Raw genomic sequence first — 17468 nt, 5'->3', positions numbered from 1 at the left:
TCCTCAGATGAGGTCTTTGCTGGGTCTTTCATACCAGAGGGTGGAGCTTCCTAGGTCAGAGTGCCATCCGCCTTGGATGATGGTATTTGCTTATGAAGATGGATGACTAAGGACAAAGCCATTCATTCAAAATTGTTCCGATCTGGTAAGGAATAGACTATGATCCCTATGAGAGGGTTAGAGGTATTGGTATAGGAATATGCTCTGAGATTCTAACATAAATAATTAAGGATGTGGTTTTTCAGTAGGAAGTACAAGAAAGAGAGGGAAAATGTAGGAAGAAGCACTGACAAATAAAATGAAAATGCAGGTCACAGTTTACCAGAGATTCCAGTTAGGTAATTGCTCCCTCCTGGGAAAACCAGGAAGATCAACAGATTGTGGGATCCAACTCGCAGCATTTTCCTTTTGAACATCTTGCCTACAATTATCAGTGCAAATAGTATAGTGCAATCTTCCTCATGTACCTTTCCCGGGCTTATCTATCTGTCACCTACCTGGTTTTTGCATTTACTAGATGGCAGACCTGAAAGCTATAGGATAGTTCCTGAGAAGGCTGAATGCAGGTGCAGCTGTATTCCATGTGGTTGCCCTACAGGGAAAGGCAGAGGTGCCACATCAACAACCGCAGAAGGACCTTTGTGTTAAACAACCACAAATTAGATGTTGTAGGAAGAGGAGCATGAAAGAGACTTTTGACTTAACTCATATATGATAATGCAAAAGAAAATACTGAAAAGGGACTGCTGGCACAACCTACAGCTAGCATCTGTTGCTAGTAGCATAAAACATGCATTGATTGGAAGCCAAATGTACACTTTGCAAATAATTCGACAAAATCATGCTTGATTCTGTTCCTCTTGTCTTTCTCCCCCCCCCCTTCCACAAGGATAGTAGTTACAAAGAGGAGAAAGGTTGCACTATACTGTTGTCAGGTCCTGGGTCTGCAGGGTGCCGGCTGGGTGTAGCAGAGTCCTCCAGGATGCAACTGTTAGGCTAGGGAGCTTGGCAGTGGCCTCACATGATGCAGGATTGGCAGACACCCAAGTCCCTCTCTCTTGCTTGTGAGTTCCCCATTGCTCTCTCTAGCCCTCTGGGTCTCTCCAGTGTTCTTCCTCCCCAGCCAGCCTTGAGCTCCCTGCTTAAGTCTTCCCCTCTGGGGCAAGGCCCCACTGAGCCATCCAATGGCTCCTTCCCCGTAAAGAGCTGTCTGACAGCCAACCCTTGCTCCCAATGGGCTAATTCTCTCCTTGAATGCACCCCCTAGCCTTACCCTTGGCGAGCGGTGAGGCAGACATATCTGGTTCCACTCTTTCTTTGCCGCCCAAGTTCCCATCCACCATTTCTCTGCTGCTGCGGCCTGCCTCTCCTTCCCCTCCTCTCCATGAGGAAAGTCCCTCCAGTAATCTGACTGCGAGCCAGGGAGATGCCACTGAGGCCTCTCTGAGCTGCAAGATGCTACTTCCTGTTTTTTCTGCTAACAACCATCCGGCTCCCTTCAAGGTTTGTGAGTGTAGGGGTGGGCTGGGATCTTCACCCCTGGACAACTGTTTGTACTAATAACTGCCAAATATATTGTATGTTATATTCGTACAAGATGTTCAAAAGGAGAATGCAGTAACTTGGAGCCTGCAATCTGCTGATCTTTGCTTTCCCAGGAGGAAGTGATTTTGACCCCTTCTCCCTCCCAAGCTATGTGGCTACTCTATGACCCTGGTAATAAATGTTCCCAAGGTTGGAAATGGCTGACAGTGGGGAAAGTAAAGCTGGGAAGACTGGCACTTCTTGTGTGGACCCTGGACAATCCTTCACTGGATCCAACTCAACATGCACACACCAGCCTTCAAATAATATCACATCCCTACATCTAGCAGGATGACCAGTATTTTCACAACCACTTACAATATTTGATACACACTGAAGTTACCGCATATACCTGCAGACTAAAAGGTTCAATCTGGGGCTTCTTTACAGAAGAGAGTTGTCCCAAGGTCCTAACTGTTCAGCTCATTTTCACTTCTGACTTATTTACACAATGACCGTATTAAAAATTGGAGTAGAAAACTCCTGAAAATAACTTCTTCATAATAAGGGTAGGTCTATATGTGACATCTCTAGGTGTTGAAATGTACTGAACACTGACCACGCTGTCTTGAAGCAATCTGAACACAGAACCCTCACAGTTTCTAGCTCCAAAAGTACACAAATAGGTTCTCTTACTGTTTTTTTTAAGCATAACTGAACAAAAGTTGTAAACCAGTCCTTGATTTAAAAAAAAAAAAAATTGGTAGGAGATAAATGGGAGGCAGTTATGGCTGTCCCACAGAGCACCAGTTGGGATCCCAACCTTTAGAATATGAAGCAGTCAAGAACACATTATTAAAGGATTTAAAGAATGACTGCATAGTACAAAGATTATAATACTGCATATGCACAGGTTTAGGTGGTAATACCAACAGCAGCTGTATGAGAACATTACAAGTGGTGGTTATTAATTATGTCAACTGATGTTCTCTCTAATAATCTCACATTCTTTTAAAGTGTTTCAAATGAAACACATGTATCTGCCTTGCCACATTGACACAAAATAATGTTGACAGTCTCACTGATGTGGTAAAAGAAAAAAAAAGATTGGCATATTTTTAAATTGCCTATTGTTTAATTAAAACAAACTACTTGAAGAGTTCTTTGAGCTATTTGCAAGTCAAACCTGTCTAGAAAATGAAAGAGCGTGATTGTTTTTTTAAAAATTGCCTCTATTTAAGAATCACTCTTTTTGAAATTACACAAAGCTAATCAATGGCAGAAAAATGTGTTGTCAAAAAAATCTTTATTATCGGGGGCGGGGGGAGAAAGAGATCTCTACATGAAATGAATAGAGGGGAAATTGATTTAGAGGATACACCTTGACATTTTTGCTAACTAATGCTCCCTGTGTGAAATAGTGGACGATCTCTGTACTTTAAATAATGTGTGAGAATGCAGGGCCAAAAACAAACAAACTCCCAACTACCCCCAAAACACCCCACTCATGCTCCAGCAAGGCAACATCCTTCAAACTCAACTTGTTCATAAGCAATGATCCAGATTTTCTGCTGCAAACTTATGACAACAGCAAGAGTTCTTAATATTCAGACTTTACAGTTGCTCCTTTCATTAATACTTGACTGAAGTATTGCCCAGTGCCAAAGAACAATCTATAAGTTTTCATATATTACATGTCACTTCATAGCATTTACAAGGGGAATTCTAATAGGCTTTGAAGTGGCTGTATGCATTGATGTAATTGTAGCAAATACTTAACATTTGCAGAAGTGGCATTTGAATTGTGGCTTTGGTAATTATCAGGTCTACAATGGCATGAACATCTGTACATACACTCTCTCTCTCTCACACACACACACAAAGAAAAGGCTTCTAATAGGAAGTTTGCTATTCACACACACAAAGAAAAGGCTTCTAATAGGAAGTTTGCTATTAGCATGCTTTTAAATAATAAAGGCATGACTGCCAAAGGGTAGCTCCTGTCAAAGACATTTGAGGTCAAAGGCAGATAACTAAGACAGAAATAACCATAACATCCCAGATTCAAAACACAACATTTAATAGGACTAAAAATGTTCAAATCCTGATGTTTCAGTTGACGAGGGTTACCAGTAATACCAGTAATAACATAATTTGAATCCAGTGGCACCTTTAAGACCAACAGTTTTATTCAAGGTATAAGCTTTCATGTGCAAGCAATCTTCTTCAGATACAGTGAAACAGAATTTCCTCAACCATTACATATAGGAGGAGAGAAGATGGAGGGGGGGGGTTAGTTGCCAGGAAGGGCCAAGTCATAGACAAAAACAAAAATGGAAATTACTAGTCCATACATATAGGTAAGGGGTGAGCAGAAAATTATCATACATAATAATGAAGATGTTTAAAAGATTCAGGGATCAAACAGGAATAATAAGCTTAGTTTATATGGTTACCATTTGTTTTTGTTCAGTTCTGGGTGAACTCATACCTTGAAGAAAACATTGTTGGCCTTAAATTTGCCATTGGACTCAAACTTTGTTCTGCTGCTTCAGACCAACACAACTAGTCACCTGAATCTATCAGCACTATGAAAAGGTTATTCAGATTTCTCCAAAGCAGAACAGAAAATGAAGGCTAGATATTAGCAGGAAAAGGAGGGGGAAATATCATTTGACAAATAAATCCTAGACTGCAGGTTGAAGCAATGCAATTTTTGTTTGCCTTAGGGAATACTGAATTCAGCTATCCAGAACAGGTCTTAGACGTGGAGGAAAATGTCCTAATGAAAGAAATTTGTAACAATACCAAGTATGGCTTCTATTAACTCCTTCCTTAATATGCCATCTGAAACTGAACTTCAGCTTTGATAATATAAGGACCGTCATGTTTTCCAAAACATCTGCCTTCAAAAGAACTGATATATTCTATTTAGAACTAAAGACAGATCTGAACAACTTCTGCCTTTCACATTTTTCAAGGAAAACAATCATTGTTCCTTCATCCTGGCAGCATTTTGTGCAATCTGAAAACTTTTTTTTTATTTTGCATCTAAAATGGTCTAACTGAAGCTCAGTTCAGACAAGACTGAAGTGCTTGTTGGTCAATAATAATGGTAACCAAGGAACAAGGATGTTTTGGAAAGGGCTGCATTTGTCCTGAAATATCTACACTATTGCCGCAAGTGGACATTCAAGTCTCATCTGAAATCTGTAGTGTTTTTAACCAATCTTGTTTGATTTGTTGCCTGTGGCCTCTCTTGGAGATCTTATAGCAATTCACAATCTCGTTATATCCAGACTTGATTACTGCAAAGGGTTGCAGAGAAAGCTACATTTCAAGAATGCTGTGAAACTTTAATTATTGTAAAATGCAGTAGCAAGCATAATCATGATATAAGAATGTCATTGAAAAAGCTGCACTGGGTGCACATTCATTTCTGAGCACAGTTCAAAGTGCTTGTGTTTACCTTTAAAACCCCCAAAAGTTTTGGTCCTGATTCTGAATACCTAAAGGATTGCTGCCTCCCTATGTATCTGCTCAAACATGAAAATCCGCATCTGCAAAAAAAAGCTGTCGGCTGAGATGCAAATGGTCTCCCTCAGTGTAGGGTTTTAGAAAGTTATTCGACTGAACTTTTAAAAAAGGAGATAATACAGTTTATTTTTTAGAGATTTATCTGGTAGTTGATGTGGAGTTGGAGGGCTGTTGAAACTATGCTGAGATGTATGAAAACTTTTATTTTTATGAACTGGGATGCTATAAATGATGCTGTATGATCACGATACAAGCTGCCTTGGACTATAAAGAAAGATAGACTCTAAATGTTTTAAAATAAATAACAAAATAAAATACATCAGGGGACCTCCATTTGTGAGGTGAGGTAGAGGAGGCCATACGGGATGGCCAACTTATTTGTAGCCTTCCCAACACTTCCTCTACTCAACATGACATTTAAATGGGAAGCTTCTGTCCAATTGGAAACCACTCATGAGTGTCTTTTAGCTGTCTGCCTTCACCACTTACCCCTCTTAAATGTACACATCTGCACAGAACTCAACATTAGTCTACAGCAGCTGGCAGGAATCAATTGTGCAATCCACTTTTGTGCTTTTGTGTGTCTGTGCTGGTGCATTAGCGCCATGTCAGAATTCTCAAAACAAACAAACCCACCTTTTAAAAGGTTAAAATAAAAACTGTGCACCCTGTACACATGAACATTTTTGGGCCATTCCCTCCCCCTCAAAACAGTGCAAGCTGAGGACATTGAAAATGATCCACTACAGCTCATAACTCAAGCACGCCAGGATGGACCAAAAGGCATCCTCCATCTAAGGAATAACTATTTTATACCTTGTGCTGAACACTTTGCCAAAAAACTGAAACTAAATCCATCTATGTACTTTTGTGAGCATAACAGGTTGCTTAGCAGCTTGCAGAATGGGAAAAACTGTCACAGAACCTATTAAACCAATGCATAGATTCTTGCTCAAGTCCTTGCAGAACCATTTGTGGAACACCATGAATAATTTTACTTCCCCTCAAAGTTCTCTGTCCCCAACTCAAAATAATACCATAAAGTGAAATATGCTACTAAATTAAGGAGAGATGAATACTGTCTTATTTTCAGACCAATGCCATGGCATAAATACCTTTCTTCATAGAAGCTAATAAAATAAGGTCCCTATTGATTTGATAATAAAGCTAAATGTATTACTTTCCAGTTGACAACACTGTAATACACAGAATAAGTAAAAACTAGGTTGAAGCTAGTTTTTATACAACAATCAAAAGCCTACTAAATTAATCCAGACTACTCAACATGAAAGACTGCAACGTTAATTCCCCATTGCTATTAGTGGTAAGTAAATGCAAATATATTACTTTCTGGTTCACTGTTTCACACCATAAGGCAAACTTAAGTATAAAGCGATTTCACTCCAGTGCAGGCAAAAACCTATCTAGCCAGTGATCCCCATCAATACCACTTTAATTTTCATCAACACTCATTTTCTTCCTCTTCTCTTTCTCAGTTTGACATAACTTCATCACAGTAACTTGGAAACAGGCTTTATAAAGCCAATTCACCTAGTTTTCTGGGAAAGGTAAATTTATCATGCCCAAGACAGGTGATACAAGGATTACAAAAGTGTTAAGTCTGTACAAAGCAAACTATGGGTTGGATCCTGCCTAAATGTTCCTCAAATGGACTGGGGAGAAGGATTTTTTTTAACATATTCTTCCCTCCCACTACAGAGTCAATTCTCCCCTGTCCTCCCCCAAAGAATGGCATTTGGCAAGAATAGTGGGCTGAAGCAGACAGGTGGTGGCAGAATAGAAATTTGTAGCTTTCCCCCACCCCTGATTTTCTTGAAATTCTGCTGCTGGGGGATGGGGACCCACTGGAACAGCAAGGGAGCATATTGGGGGATCTCACAGAATCACAAAGTTGGAAGGGGTCATACAGGCCATCTAGTCTAAACCCCTGCTCAATGCTGGATCAGCCTAGAGCATCCCTGAGACATGTTTGTCCAGACACTGCTTAAAGACCTTCAGTGAGGGGGAGCCCACCACCTCCCTAGGCAGCTGATTCTAATGTTGTACAACTCTTACTGTAAAAAGGTTTTTCCTAATATTTCCTGTCTTTAATTTAAACCCATTATTGCAAGTCCTATCCTCTGTTGCCAATAGGAAAAGCTCCTTGCCCTCCTCTGACAGCCCTTCAGATACTTAAAGAAAGCAATCATGTCCCCCCTCAACCTCCTCTTCTCCAGACTAAACATTCCCAAGTCCCTCAGCCGTTCCTCATACGGTTTGGTCTCCAGGCCTTCAATCATCTTTGTCGCTCTCCTCTGCACCTGATCCATTCTGTCCACATCCTTTTTGAAGTGAGGCCTCCAGAACTGCACAGAATACTCCAGCTGCAGCCTGACCACTGCAGTGTACAGTGGGACTATGACATCTTGCAATTTGGATGTTACGCCTCTGTTGATACACCTCAAGAACACATTAGCCTTTTTTGTCACTGCATCTGAAGCAGAAAAATTAGTCTGTAATTTATGATTAAATCTTCCACTTGGAACCCATTAACAGCCATTTTCCTGCTCAACAGTCATGTGCTCCACAGGGGGTGCTCCCCTTTCTCTCAGTTCTGAGCCACCACGAGCAAGAGACATACAGAAGAGAGCTCAGAACGGGACAGGAGGGAGGGAATGTGTGCTTGCACAGAAGACAACTCGATGGACAACAGTTACAGGTAAGTGCAATACTATTTTCATTTTTGGTCTTCTATGAAGTCCCACATTGGGAGAGTAACAAGCTACTCACCAAAGGAGGCAGGGTGATGCTACCACTGGAACAAAGAATGTCATACTGCCTTGCCCACTGATGCATCTTTCCATGTATTTGTGTCTACAGAATACTGCTTAACGATATGTCAGCAGACGACCATGTGGCTGCCTTGCAGATGTCTGTGGATCAAGTACCTTGATGAAAACCTGATGAAATTGCTTGCCAGTGTTACCTCTAAGCTGAGTTAGTGTGAGCTAGCTCACAGTTTTTTAGTCTCCAGCTCACATGTTTTTGTCTTAGCTCAGGAAGGATGGCTCCAGAGCAAACTAATTCATCCAGTAGCCAAATCACTCGCTCACAACTTTAATGTCAGTAGCTCACAAAGTAGAATTTTTGCTCACAAGACTCCACAGCTTAGAGGGAGCATTGCTTGAGACCATGCGGAATGTGTCTGAATGTGGAGAGGACAGGGCAGATTGGTCTGTTCATAGCATGTCCTGATGGCAGAGACTATCCATATAGATATAGAGTGAAATGTTGCTGCCTTCCCTGAGGAAGGATCCAAGGATTATGTTGTGTTAAGATAATAAAGCCCTTTTGACAGCTAAGACATGGCATGTCTTATCTGCCTCTGACATAGGGAAAGGAAAAAGGTGAGCAGTATAAAGTCCTGGGTCAAGTGGAATTGAGATACCATCTTTGGGAGGAAATGCAGGCTAGAGCACAGTCCCACCTTTTCAGCATGAAACTTGATAAAGGGAGGATTGGCATGTAAGGCTGCTAGCAGAAGTGATTGCTACTAGGAATACTGTTTTCATGGATAAGAAGTTTAGGTTGCATGAAGCCAATAGTTCTAAGGGTGACAACATAAGACATGCAAGAATGACGGACAGGGACCATTGAGATACTATGTGCGTCCTGGGAAGAAACAAGTTAAATAATCATTACGAACCTTTTAGAGTTCTGATGAGAGAACACAGTTCTGCCATCAACTAGGGAGTGGGAAGCTGATATGACTGCCAAACAGGCCTTTATAGAAGTCACAGCTAAACCTGAATCAAGGTACTTAAATATGAGAGGGAGGGGCAGGTATCTGCAGGAATTCCCCTTGCCAATGCTCCATGGGAGAAATCAGACCATTTTGCAGTGTAGGAGCACCTCTTGGGGGGTCTACAAGCATTCAGAAGAACATTAGCCACCTTGTCAGAAAAATCTGAGTTGATTCAATATCCATGCTGTCAGCTATAACCTGGGGACACTGTGGTGAAACAGGGACCCCTTGCATAGAAGGTCCATCTTGAAGGGCAGATGAATAAAGAACACCTTGGACATGGACAATAGCATGTGGAACCACATTTGTCTCAACCAAAAGAGGGTGATAAGGATACAATTGATACCCTCTAGCTGGAACTTGGACAATACCTTGCTTACCAGCACTATTAGGGGAAAAGCATAGAACAGACACACCCATCCAACGAAACTGAAAAGCATCCCAAAAGGAATGGTGGTCACTGCCTGCCCTAGAACAGAAATCCCATGCCTGGGAATCGTGGAGAGTGGCAAACAGATCCACAGTGGGAGTGCTCCATTGGGCAAAAAATAGGAAGGAGGTACCCCTCTCTTATGGACCACTCATGATCTGAGACCCCCAATCAGCTCAACTGTGCAACAACTGTGTTCTATATGTCCACTGCCTCCTGTTTGTATGCACCATAGCTATTGTATTGTCTGTTGGGCTTGAACCAGTTTTCCTGAGAGCTGAAAAGGAGGTAAGGGCTGATAGTACACCATATAAATCTAAAAGGTTAATGTGTAAACTCCTTTCGCTGGGGAACCAAGTGTCTCAAAAGGTATACGTACCACAATGAACACCCCAGCCTTCTAGGGAGACATCTGTTGTGATAGTGACCTAAGAGGAACTAAAGCCAAAGGGTGCCCTCCTAATAAATTCCACCAAGAGAGCTGATGTACAATGTGTCTGGGAGCAGAGAATTTAATGCCCTGTTAAAGAACTGCTGAGGAGAACTGTCTAAGGAACCAGTTCTGTAGAGCTCACATCCTTAAGCAAGCTAAGGAAACAGTGGCCATAGTTGAAGCCATCAACCCAAGCAACCTCTGGGGGGGCACTGTTTGGAATCTATTTCTCATTAGTTGATGAATCAGGGCACTGATTCATGCAGCTCTGTCTGAGGGAAGGAATTCCCTTGACCTAGTGGAGTACAAGGGCACCTATGAAGAAAGCCTGACTAGCAGGTACTAACATTGACTTCTAGTTACCAATGAGTCCTAAACTCTCAGAAGTCTTCAAAATGAACTGTATGTGAGCTTGTAATAGGTCATGTGATTGGGTTGTAATCAATCATCCAACTGTGGGTATACTGAGCAACCCCTGGACCTAAGGTAGGTAACCACCACTACCAAGCGCTTCATGAATACTCAAGGTGCTGTGGACAACTCAAAAGGAAGCACAGCATACTGATAAGGGACCCCCATGTACTGAAAACATAGGTACTTGTGTTAACCAGGGTGCATCCTGTAAGTCCAGAACAAGAAACAACAATTTAATGTGAGGAACTGCAAAACTGAAGGGAAAGATAACATGCAGAACTTTTTAACCTAGAATTGTGTGTGTGGGGGGGGAATAGATCCCTAAGATCCGAGATGGGCATTCAGCCACCATCCTTCTTAGGAATCAGAAAAAAAAATCTAGAAAAGAAGCATTATCAGGTACCCTCTGTAGTGCTCCCTTATCCAAGGGGGCCAACAGCTAAGTGCTGAGTTTGGGCATGGAAGAGAGATCTTTCCCTAAACTCCAGTCTGTACCCCTACTGTATGATAGAAAACACCCAGTTGTTAGAAGTCACTGCTTTCCAGTTATCAAGGAATAGTGTCAACCTATTCAAATAACTGACAGGAGTGCCCCCCCCCCCGTGCCCCTGTTAGTCAGAAGGAGCCCTTCTGGGCTTGGTGCAGGTCCTTGGAGGGCTGGAATTGCTGCTGATCCGGGGGCCTTGACCCGTGGAAGGGTCTACATCTCAGTTGAGATTGAGAGCCCATAAAAAAAATGTTTGCAGAGGATACTGTGTCTGGCGTGACTGAGGGTGTTGAAAGTGCTGCTGTCTCGTGTAGGTTGGTTCCTGTTGGTACCTATATAGGTACTTAGACTTGTAGGAAGAGGCAGGCCCTTGGGTAATACTGAAGGAGCGAGTGGTCTGTCTCTTCTTTTTAATTTGAGACAGGATATTGTCTGTTTTATAGGAGAATAAGGTAGAACCCTAGAATGGAAGGTCTTCTTTTTGTTTTGTTTCTACAGGTAGTGCTGTTGAACTTAGCCACACATATCTGCACAAAACAATGGCTGATGCCATAGCTTAGGGGGACGAATCGGCCACATGCCTCTCAGTGTTGATTTGTTGTTCAACAGATGGAGGGCTTCTGTTTGGAGTAATTTTGCAAGTTGTTTCTTGTCATCTGGGAGGAGATCAAAGTAGCTAAAAAAAATTTCCCATAAAAAGAACTGGTGTCCACACATAATTTGTTATGTGTGAATTCAGAGCTGCTGAAGAATAAACTTTACTGCTGACTGCATCAAATTTGCGTCCTTCCCTGTTGGCCAGGGTGGAATGAGCACTAGAGCACTGTCTAGCTTGCATCTCCTCAGCAATTACTGAGGAGGGTAGAGGATGGGTGAATAGATATGGGCACTCTTCTTGCTGAACCAGATATAGATACTTTACCCTTTTAGAAGTAGCAGGAATACTAGAAGGCTTCTCCCAATTGACATTGATTATGTCAAGAACTGGGAAGGCAATGGTACCCCGAGTATCTGAATAAAGTCCTCCTAATATCTTATCTTTGGTTTTAGGTATGGGAGAAATGACTTGAATGTCCAAAGATCTGGCCATGTGGATCATTTGTTCCGCATATAAGTGGCAGCCCTCCTCCATTTCAGGGTGAGATGGAACTGATATGGTTTGAAGTAAAGGATAAGGTGATACCATGTCAGTGCCGAAATGGCAGTCCTCTTTCTTGGGAGTGCTTGGACTCAGGGTGGTTATGTTGTTTAGAGTAGTCAGTCCATTCCTGAGGGAAGGGTGAAGGAAAATAGAAAGGATAATGCTGCTATGATACAGGAGGAGCTGGAAACTGCCATGGAACCATACAGATTGGATCTGTCAAGTGGGGGGGGGGGGCAAAACCAACACAGTTTCATGCTTTTTCTCTTTATCACCCTCAGAGAAAGACCTCCCTGGAGAGGGTCGGTCAACAGAGGGAGTTCATGGCGGAGCCAACTCCTGTTCTACGGGCTCTGTTATTGGAGTTGTCAGAAACAACTCAGCCACCAGCTTTGGAACCAGTCCAGGGTTTGTCTTTGAGATTAAGGCGGATGGTCCCTTTGGAATCCAATAGTGTTTTTCCTTGTCCTTCATCTTTGCCTTGGTCTTCTTTGGTGGCAGTTCCAAAGCACAAAGTGAAGGTGACCAGTCCAATGATTGGGTTTCATGAGTAGAACTGAAGGTACTGATGCAACCAAAGACAGTTCTGAGGGTTGTTCAAGTCTTGCTGGAGATTTAGCCAGCATACTGCAGGACTGCTCTACCAAGGGAGATAACGTAATTGCTGGGATTTCAGAGCCAAACAGTGCTTCTCCCCATAGCCTGGCTTTTAAACACACAGCACGATCAGACCAGGCTTTTGGGATGAATTGAAGGCAAAACTTAGATGAAGCCATGTTATGCCCCTCACCCAGGCATAAGAAAGAGAACAAATGCTCATCCAAATGGGTTATTTTTATGTCACAGTGGTCATACTTCTTAAAAAGTATTTTCTGAGACATGTCCCATATTATTAAACATTTTTGTCAACAGAGGAATTCCAGAAGAGACGATGGAAATACAACCTTCTGCTGTGACTGTTGAGCAAGAAAATGGTCATTAACATGCTCCGAGGAGAGGGGTGGCCCTCAACTTTCTTTTAATCTAAAAAAATGCTGGAAGAGAACACCAGTGGCCAGCCTGTGAGAGCACAGTCCCAATGTGGGACTGCACAGAAGTCCAAAGATGAACATTAGTATGTGGAACAAGTAGATTAGCAGATAGTGGGGTGCTACTGGAAAAATAGCAAAGCATTTCAGTGATCAAGGGGGATACTGTGGGATGAAAGACAGCAATTTGTTCGTATGCTCCACTGCCCCCTCTTCAAATAACAATTTGTAATGTGCACCCTTCAAATACACAGAAAAAGGATGTTTTCAAATAATATTGTCCTTGATTTGATTAAGAGTGCACATTTAACTTAATTTGATTAAAATATGCACATTTAACTTTGCACATGTGTGCTATCACAATGCTGTCTCCCTCCTCTTCTCTCCTAAGCATTTGACAGAAAAAAGCTAAAAAAAAAAATGAAAAAGGCACTTTGCTTGGCTGTCTCAATACTGTTTTGGAGAACGAGGGAAACTGCATGGCTTGTCGTTTGATATTCCAGCCTGGCTTTTTTGCCTGCCCAATTAAGTTTACACATTCTTGCACTGCCACCTGGGAACTGCAATTTGATTCTGCAAGCTCTGAACATGATGAATTCTGATAAATGCCAGTAAATATGAAGGTATAAAAGCAGCATATAAGCTTAATATGAGTGACTGTAAATTATATGGGACCTGTTCATGATGACCTGGGGGCATATGTAATCCATCTGCACAGTGAGCGTGTGTCAATCGTAGCTACCAGTTCAACTACCATACTGAATGCCACTACCGATTAGACAAACAATGACTAAAAATGTTTTTCATTTTACAATTTGCTTGCAATTCAAAACTGTTGGAGGGAGTTTTCAGTGTAACACAAAACAAACATGGCAAAGAAGCGTAGCAAAACCCTGGTTGACCATCATTTGTAGCCAGGAGACCATGCAATGGTCTGGCAGCTGTTCTCATCCAGCTGCTGGGGTATGAGGGGGCTTGACTACTGCCTCTGACACAAGAAACAATTGGGGGGGGGGCTGCAACAAGGCCCTGAACAGCCGCCAGCAGGCTAATGCTGGTCAGCCCACTAAATCATCCAATCTAGTTACCATTTTCTGTTCCTGAAACCCTCCCAAAATGCCAGGAGGTAACTTCTTGTTATTCCCAGAATTTGGGGAGTGCTTCTTCTTCTCCTTTTTGATTTGGAGATACTGAAACCCAGCAGAAATGGCTAATTTTAGGTATAAATACACACTCCTAATCAATGCTCCCTCTAAGCTGTGGAGTCTTGTGAGAAAAAATTCTACTTTGTGAGCTACTGGCATTAAAGTTGTGAGCGAGCGATTTGGCTACTGCATAAATTAGTTTGCTCTGGAGCCATCCTTCCTGAGCTAAGACAAAAACCTGTAAGCCGGAGGCTAAAAAACTGTGAGCTAGCTCACACTAACACAGCATTGCTCCTAATCTACCCACATTCATACCAAAGGGAATGACCAGTGCTTGTGAGATGTAACCTAACATTTTATTTCACTCAAGAGTGTCTGTAACAATATACATCTACCCAGTAAATTAAGCAAGTCCTCATTCAGCAAAATAACATCATCCCTTGCTCCATTAGCATCCACTTCAGGGTAACTCAAGACATGAGAAAAACTCGTTCCCATCTTTGTCAGAAAGGGGGTGTAAATCTAAGCAGAAAAGGACCTCCTTTCAATCCAGCACTTTAGGTTCAGTTTCACCCAAGGACTATCTCTCCAGCACCATTGTTCTCAACAACCATGCTCACACTTTGGGGTCAGGCAATGGTCAAACCTTTCCCAGTCTGTCTCCATTTCTCTCCCTTGTGCCAGCCACTCTTGCTTCCAGCCTGGCTACTTCTCTTCCCACCTCTGGCTCTCCTGCTTGCTCGTCTTCCACTGACTTAAAGTTCTGCTCCGGAGACCCCAGTCTCAGCGACACACTCTCCTTCCTTTCCACTTTTTTTTTTGAAGCCCCCGGAGGGGATTTTTTATTATTTTTATAAATCTACAATACTACAGAAAATAATAGGGATGGGGTACTACATATATTGGGGAAAAGGAAAGAAACCAACTAATACCTAAAAACCCAAGAGAGGAGATCCTCAAAAAAGCTTAGTTACAGTAAATCATAACTAAGTCAATATGAATTGAGTCAAGTTTTTCACACCTTTTCACTTTTCTTTAACAAATTTAACTGCTTAGAAACCATACCCCCCATCATCACATTTTTACATCATTTACTTCAAGGCACATTTCAGAGTCCTTCAGCCTCTATTTCTCTTTTCCTCGTCTCTTCCTCAGTTTATTGGGACTTTTGGAGCAGCAGCCCCTTGCTTCGCCAGAGAGTCTTCTCCAGAAGATTCCGTTTCCAATTCGCCACTCGAGCTGTTGTCATCATCTTTTCCTTCTTCCTCTCCCTTTCCCAGCTGAATCTTTAGGAATTCTTTGGCTTTAAACACAGAGTCAATTCTTTCTTTTTTATCTTTCACCTTAAAAGCCACTCCTTCCGGAAATAACCATTTGTATCCAATTGAGTTTTTCTGAAGATAAGTCACCAGCTCTTTGTACTTCTTTCTCCGTTGTCTTATGTCAAATGGAATATCCTTCAGCATTCTGATCTTGGTTTCCCCCATTTTCAGGGGTGTTCCAGAAACTGCTTTCAGGATTGCATCCCTTATGTGCCTCTTCGAGAATCTCACCACAATCTCCCCAGGCAGATTTTTTTTAATATAGCCTGAATATGATCTATAGACCACATCCATTTTGTTTAGTAAGAGTTCCGCCGTCATTTCTGTCACTGGGGCCAGCAATTCACTCATTAGCTCCTTGAGATTCTCTCCCGGTTTTTCCGGCACACCCTGGAAGCGAAGGATCATATTTGCTTTATCCATTTGTACTTGCAGCCATTTATCTTCCATTGAAGTTTGCTTTAATTCCAGCTTTTGGACTTTCTTCTTCACTTTTTCAGTTGTTGCAGCCACCTCCCTGATTTTTTCATTGTGTTGCTTCATTAGCTGTATCATGTCATTCATCTGAATCTGCTGTGCTATTATCTGGGTTTGCTGCACTGTCAGGTTTTTGTTTACTTCCAAAATCTGTTCTTTGACGTTATTCAACTGTTCCAGCAGAGGGCGCATACACTCCGCTACAGTTTTTGCCAGCTCATTCGTCACTTCTGCTTTCGGACTCTCCAGTCCGTTTGCTTTCGGAATCAGCTTGTCTTTGTCCCTCTTCCCCGCCATCTTTGCAGATTGTTTACTCTCCGCAAAAGATTTTAAAAGTCTCTGAAAATGCGCTCCACCGCTTCTCTACCTTGGTGAGTAAATCTAAACAGTTTTTTCCACGTCTCTGCTTGCTCCTCCCTTTTCATTTAAAAGTTCACATGCATGGGAGGCGTCCCCCCCTGCTCGTTCCGCAAAATGGGGTGGGGAGCGTCTTTTCTTTTAAAATTCATTTCTCAGTTGACTCACGTTCATAGTTGGTCATCCAACCCCTCTTCTTTCATCGTTTTAAGTGCTCGATCGCCTAAGCTTGACCTGGTTAGCTTCACTAGTGCTTTTTCAGCCTCTCAGCATGAAGAACCACTGGAGCAGAGGGGAGCCTCGATTCTCTGGCATTCCGCCATCGAAGAGGCTGCCCCTCCAAAAGCTCCTTGGCCAGGATACCTTCACCGGTTTCCTGGGGGGGTTAACGAGCCTGCTCGCCCCCTTCTTTGGCTGGAGCACGGCTACCACCCCAGGAGGTCCAGGAGGAGCATCCGCAGTCGTGGAGCCATCGACCGGAAACCCTTCATTTCCACTTTTGACCAGTTTCTGAGCACTGTGCCTTTCTTCTCTCCCTCCTAACCTTGTTCAGCTAAGCACCAAATCCACACTTTGCTTCTTTCTACCCTTTTATCTTTCTGCTCCTTGCTTCTTTATTCAGTCTGTCCAGTTGATCCGCACCTCCCCCCTCTTCAGCCTTTGTTACAACACCTCCCCTCCTCTCCCTCACCTTTTCCCGTTTATGGGAACACTACACAAACATACCTGGGTGGGTCCCATTTGATCTAGCTGTAGATGGGCACAGCTAGTTAAATGTGACTGACTCCACCGGGACATGTTTAATTTCTTTCCACTCATTTCATAATCTGTGCATTACATTCTAAAATCTGCATTCACTTCTTGTTTTACCATTTATCATTGTACAGAAGGTTCTCTGTTTAGTGTTTCCCCACATATTATGCCAAGTATGGTGGCGGAAAGTGTTGTCAAGCTACAGCCAATTGATGGCAACACTGAATGTTTTCAAGGCAAGAGACTTGCAGCAGTGGTTTGCCATTGCCTGCCTCTGCATAGCAACCATAAACTTCCTTGGCGGTCTCCTATCCAAATACAAACCAGGGCCAACCCTGAAGAAGCATGCATGCTCACAAAAGCTTATACCCAGAATAAAACTTTGCTGTTCTTAAAGGTGCCAGTGGACTCAAACCTTGCTCCAGGACCAACCCTGCTTAAATCTCTGTGATGCTAGCCTAGGCCATCCAGGTCAGGGTGTGGTAAGTATACACGTATGACGACTTAGAAACTCACACCAGGATTAAGGAGGTTGGCATGTGAAGGGCACACACATATATGGGCCCCTGGAACCTCAGAAGTTCAGGTTTCTGAGAAGTACCATCAGTCTAGAAT

General features: G+C 42.6%; 1 protein-coding gene across 1 annotated transcript in view; it reads right to left on the bottom strand.

Moving 5' to 3' along the window:
* Positions 1 to 17468, bottom strand: part of CNTN3 (contactin 3) — a 174260-nt gene that overhangs the window by 37376 nt on the left and 119416 nt on the right. The window lies entirely within an intron of this gene.

Source organism: Gekko japonicus, unplaced genomic scaffold (genome assembly GCF_001447785.1).
Source record: "Gekko japonicus isolate JY-2015 unplaced genomic scaffold, Gekko_japonicus_V1.1 scaffold164, whole genome shotgun sequence".
NCBI lineage: Eukaryota > Metazoa > Chordata > Lepidosauria > Squamata > Gekkonidae > Gekko > Gekko japonicus.
Note: the sequence above shows the minus strand (reverse complement) of the source record. Positions and strands in the feature narration are given on the sequence as shown.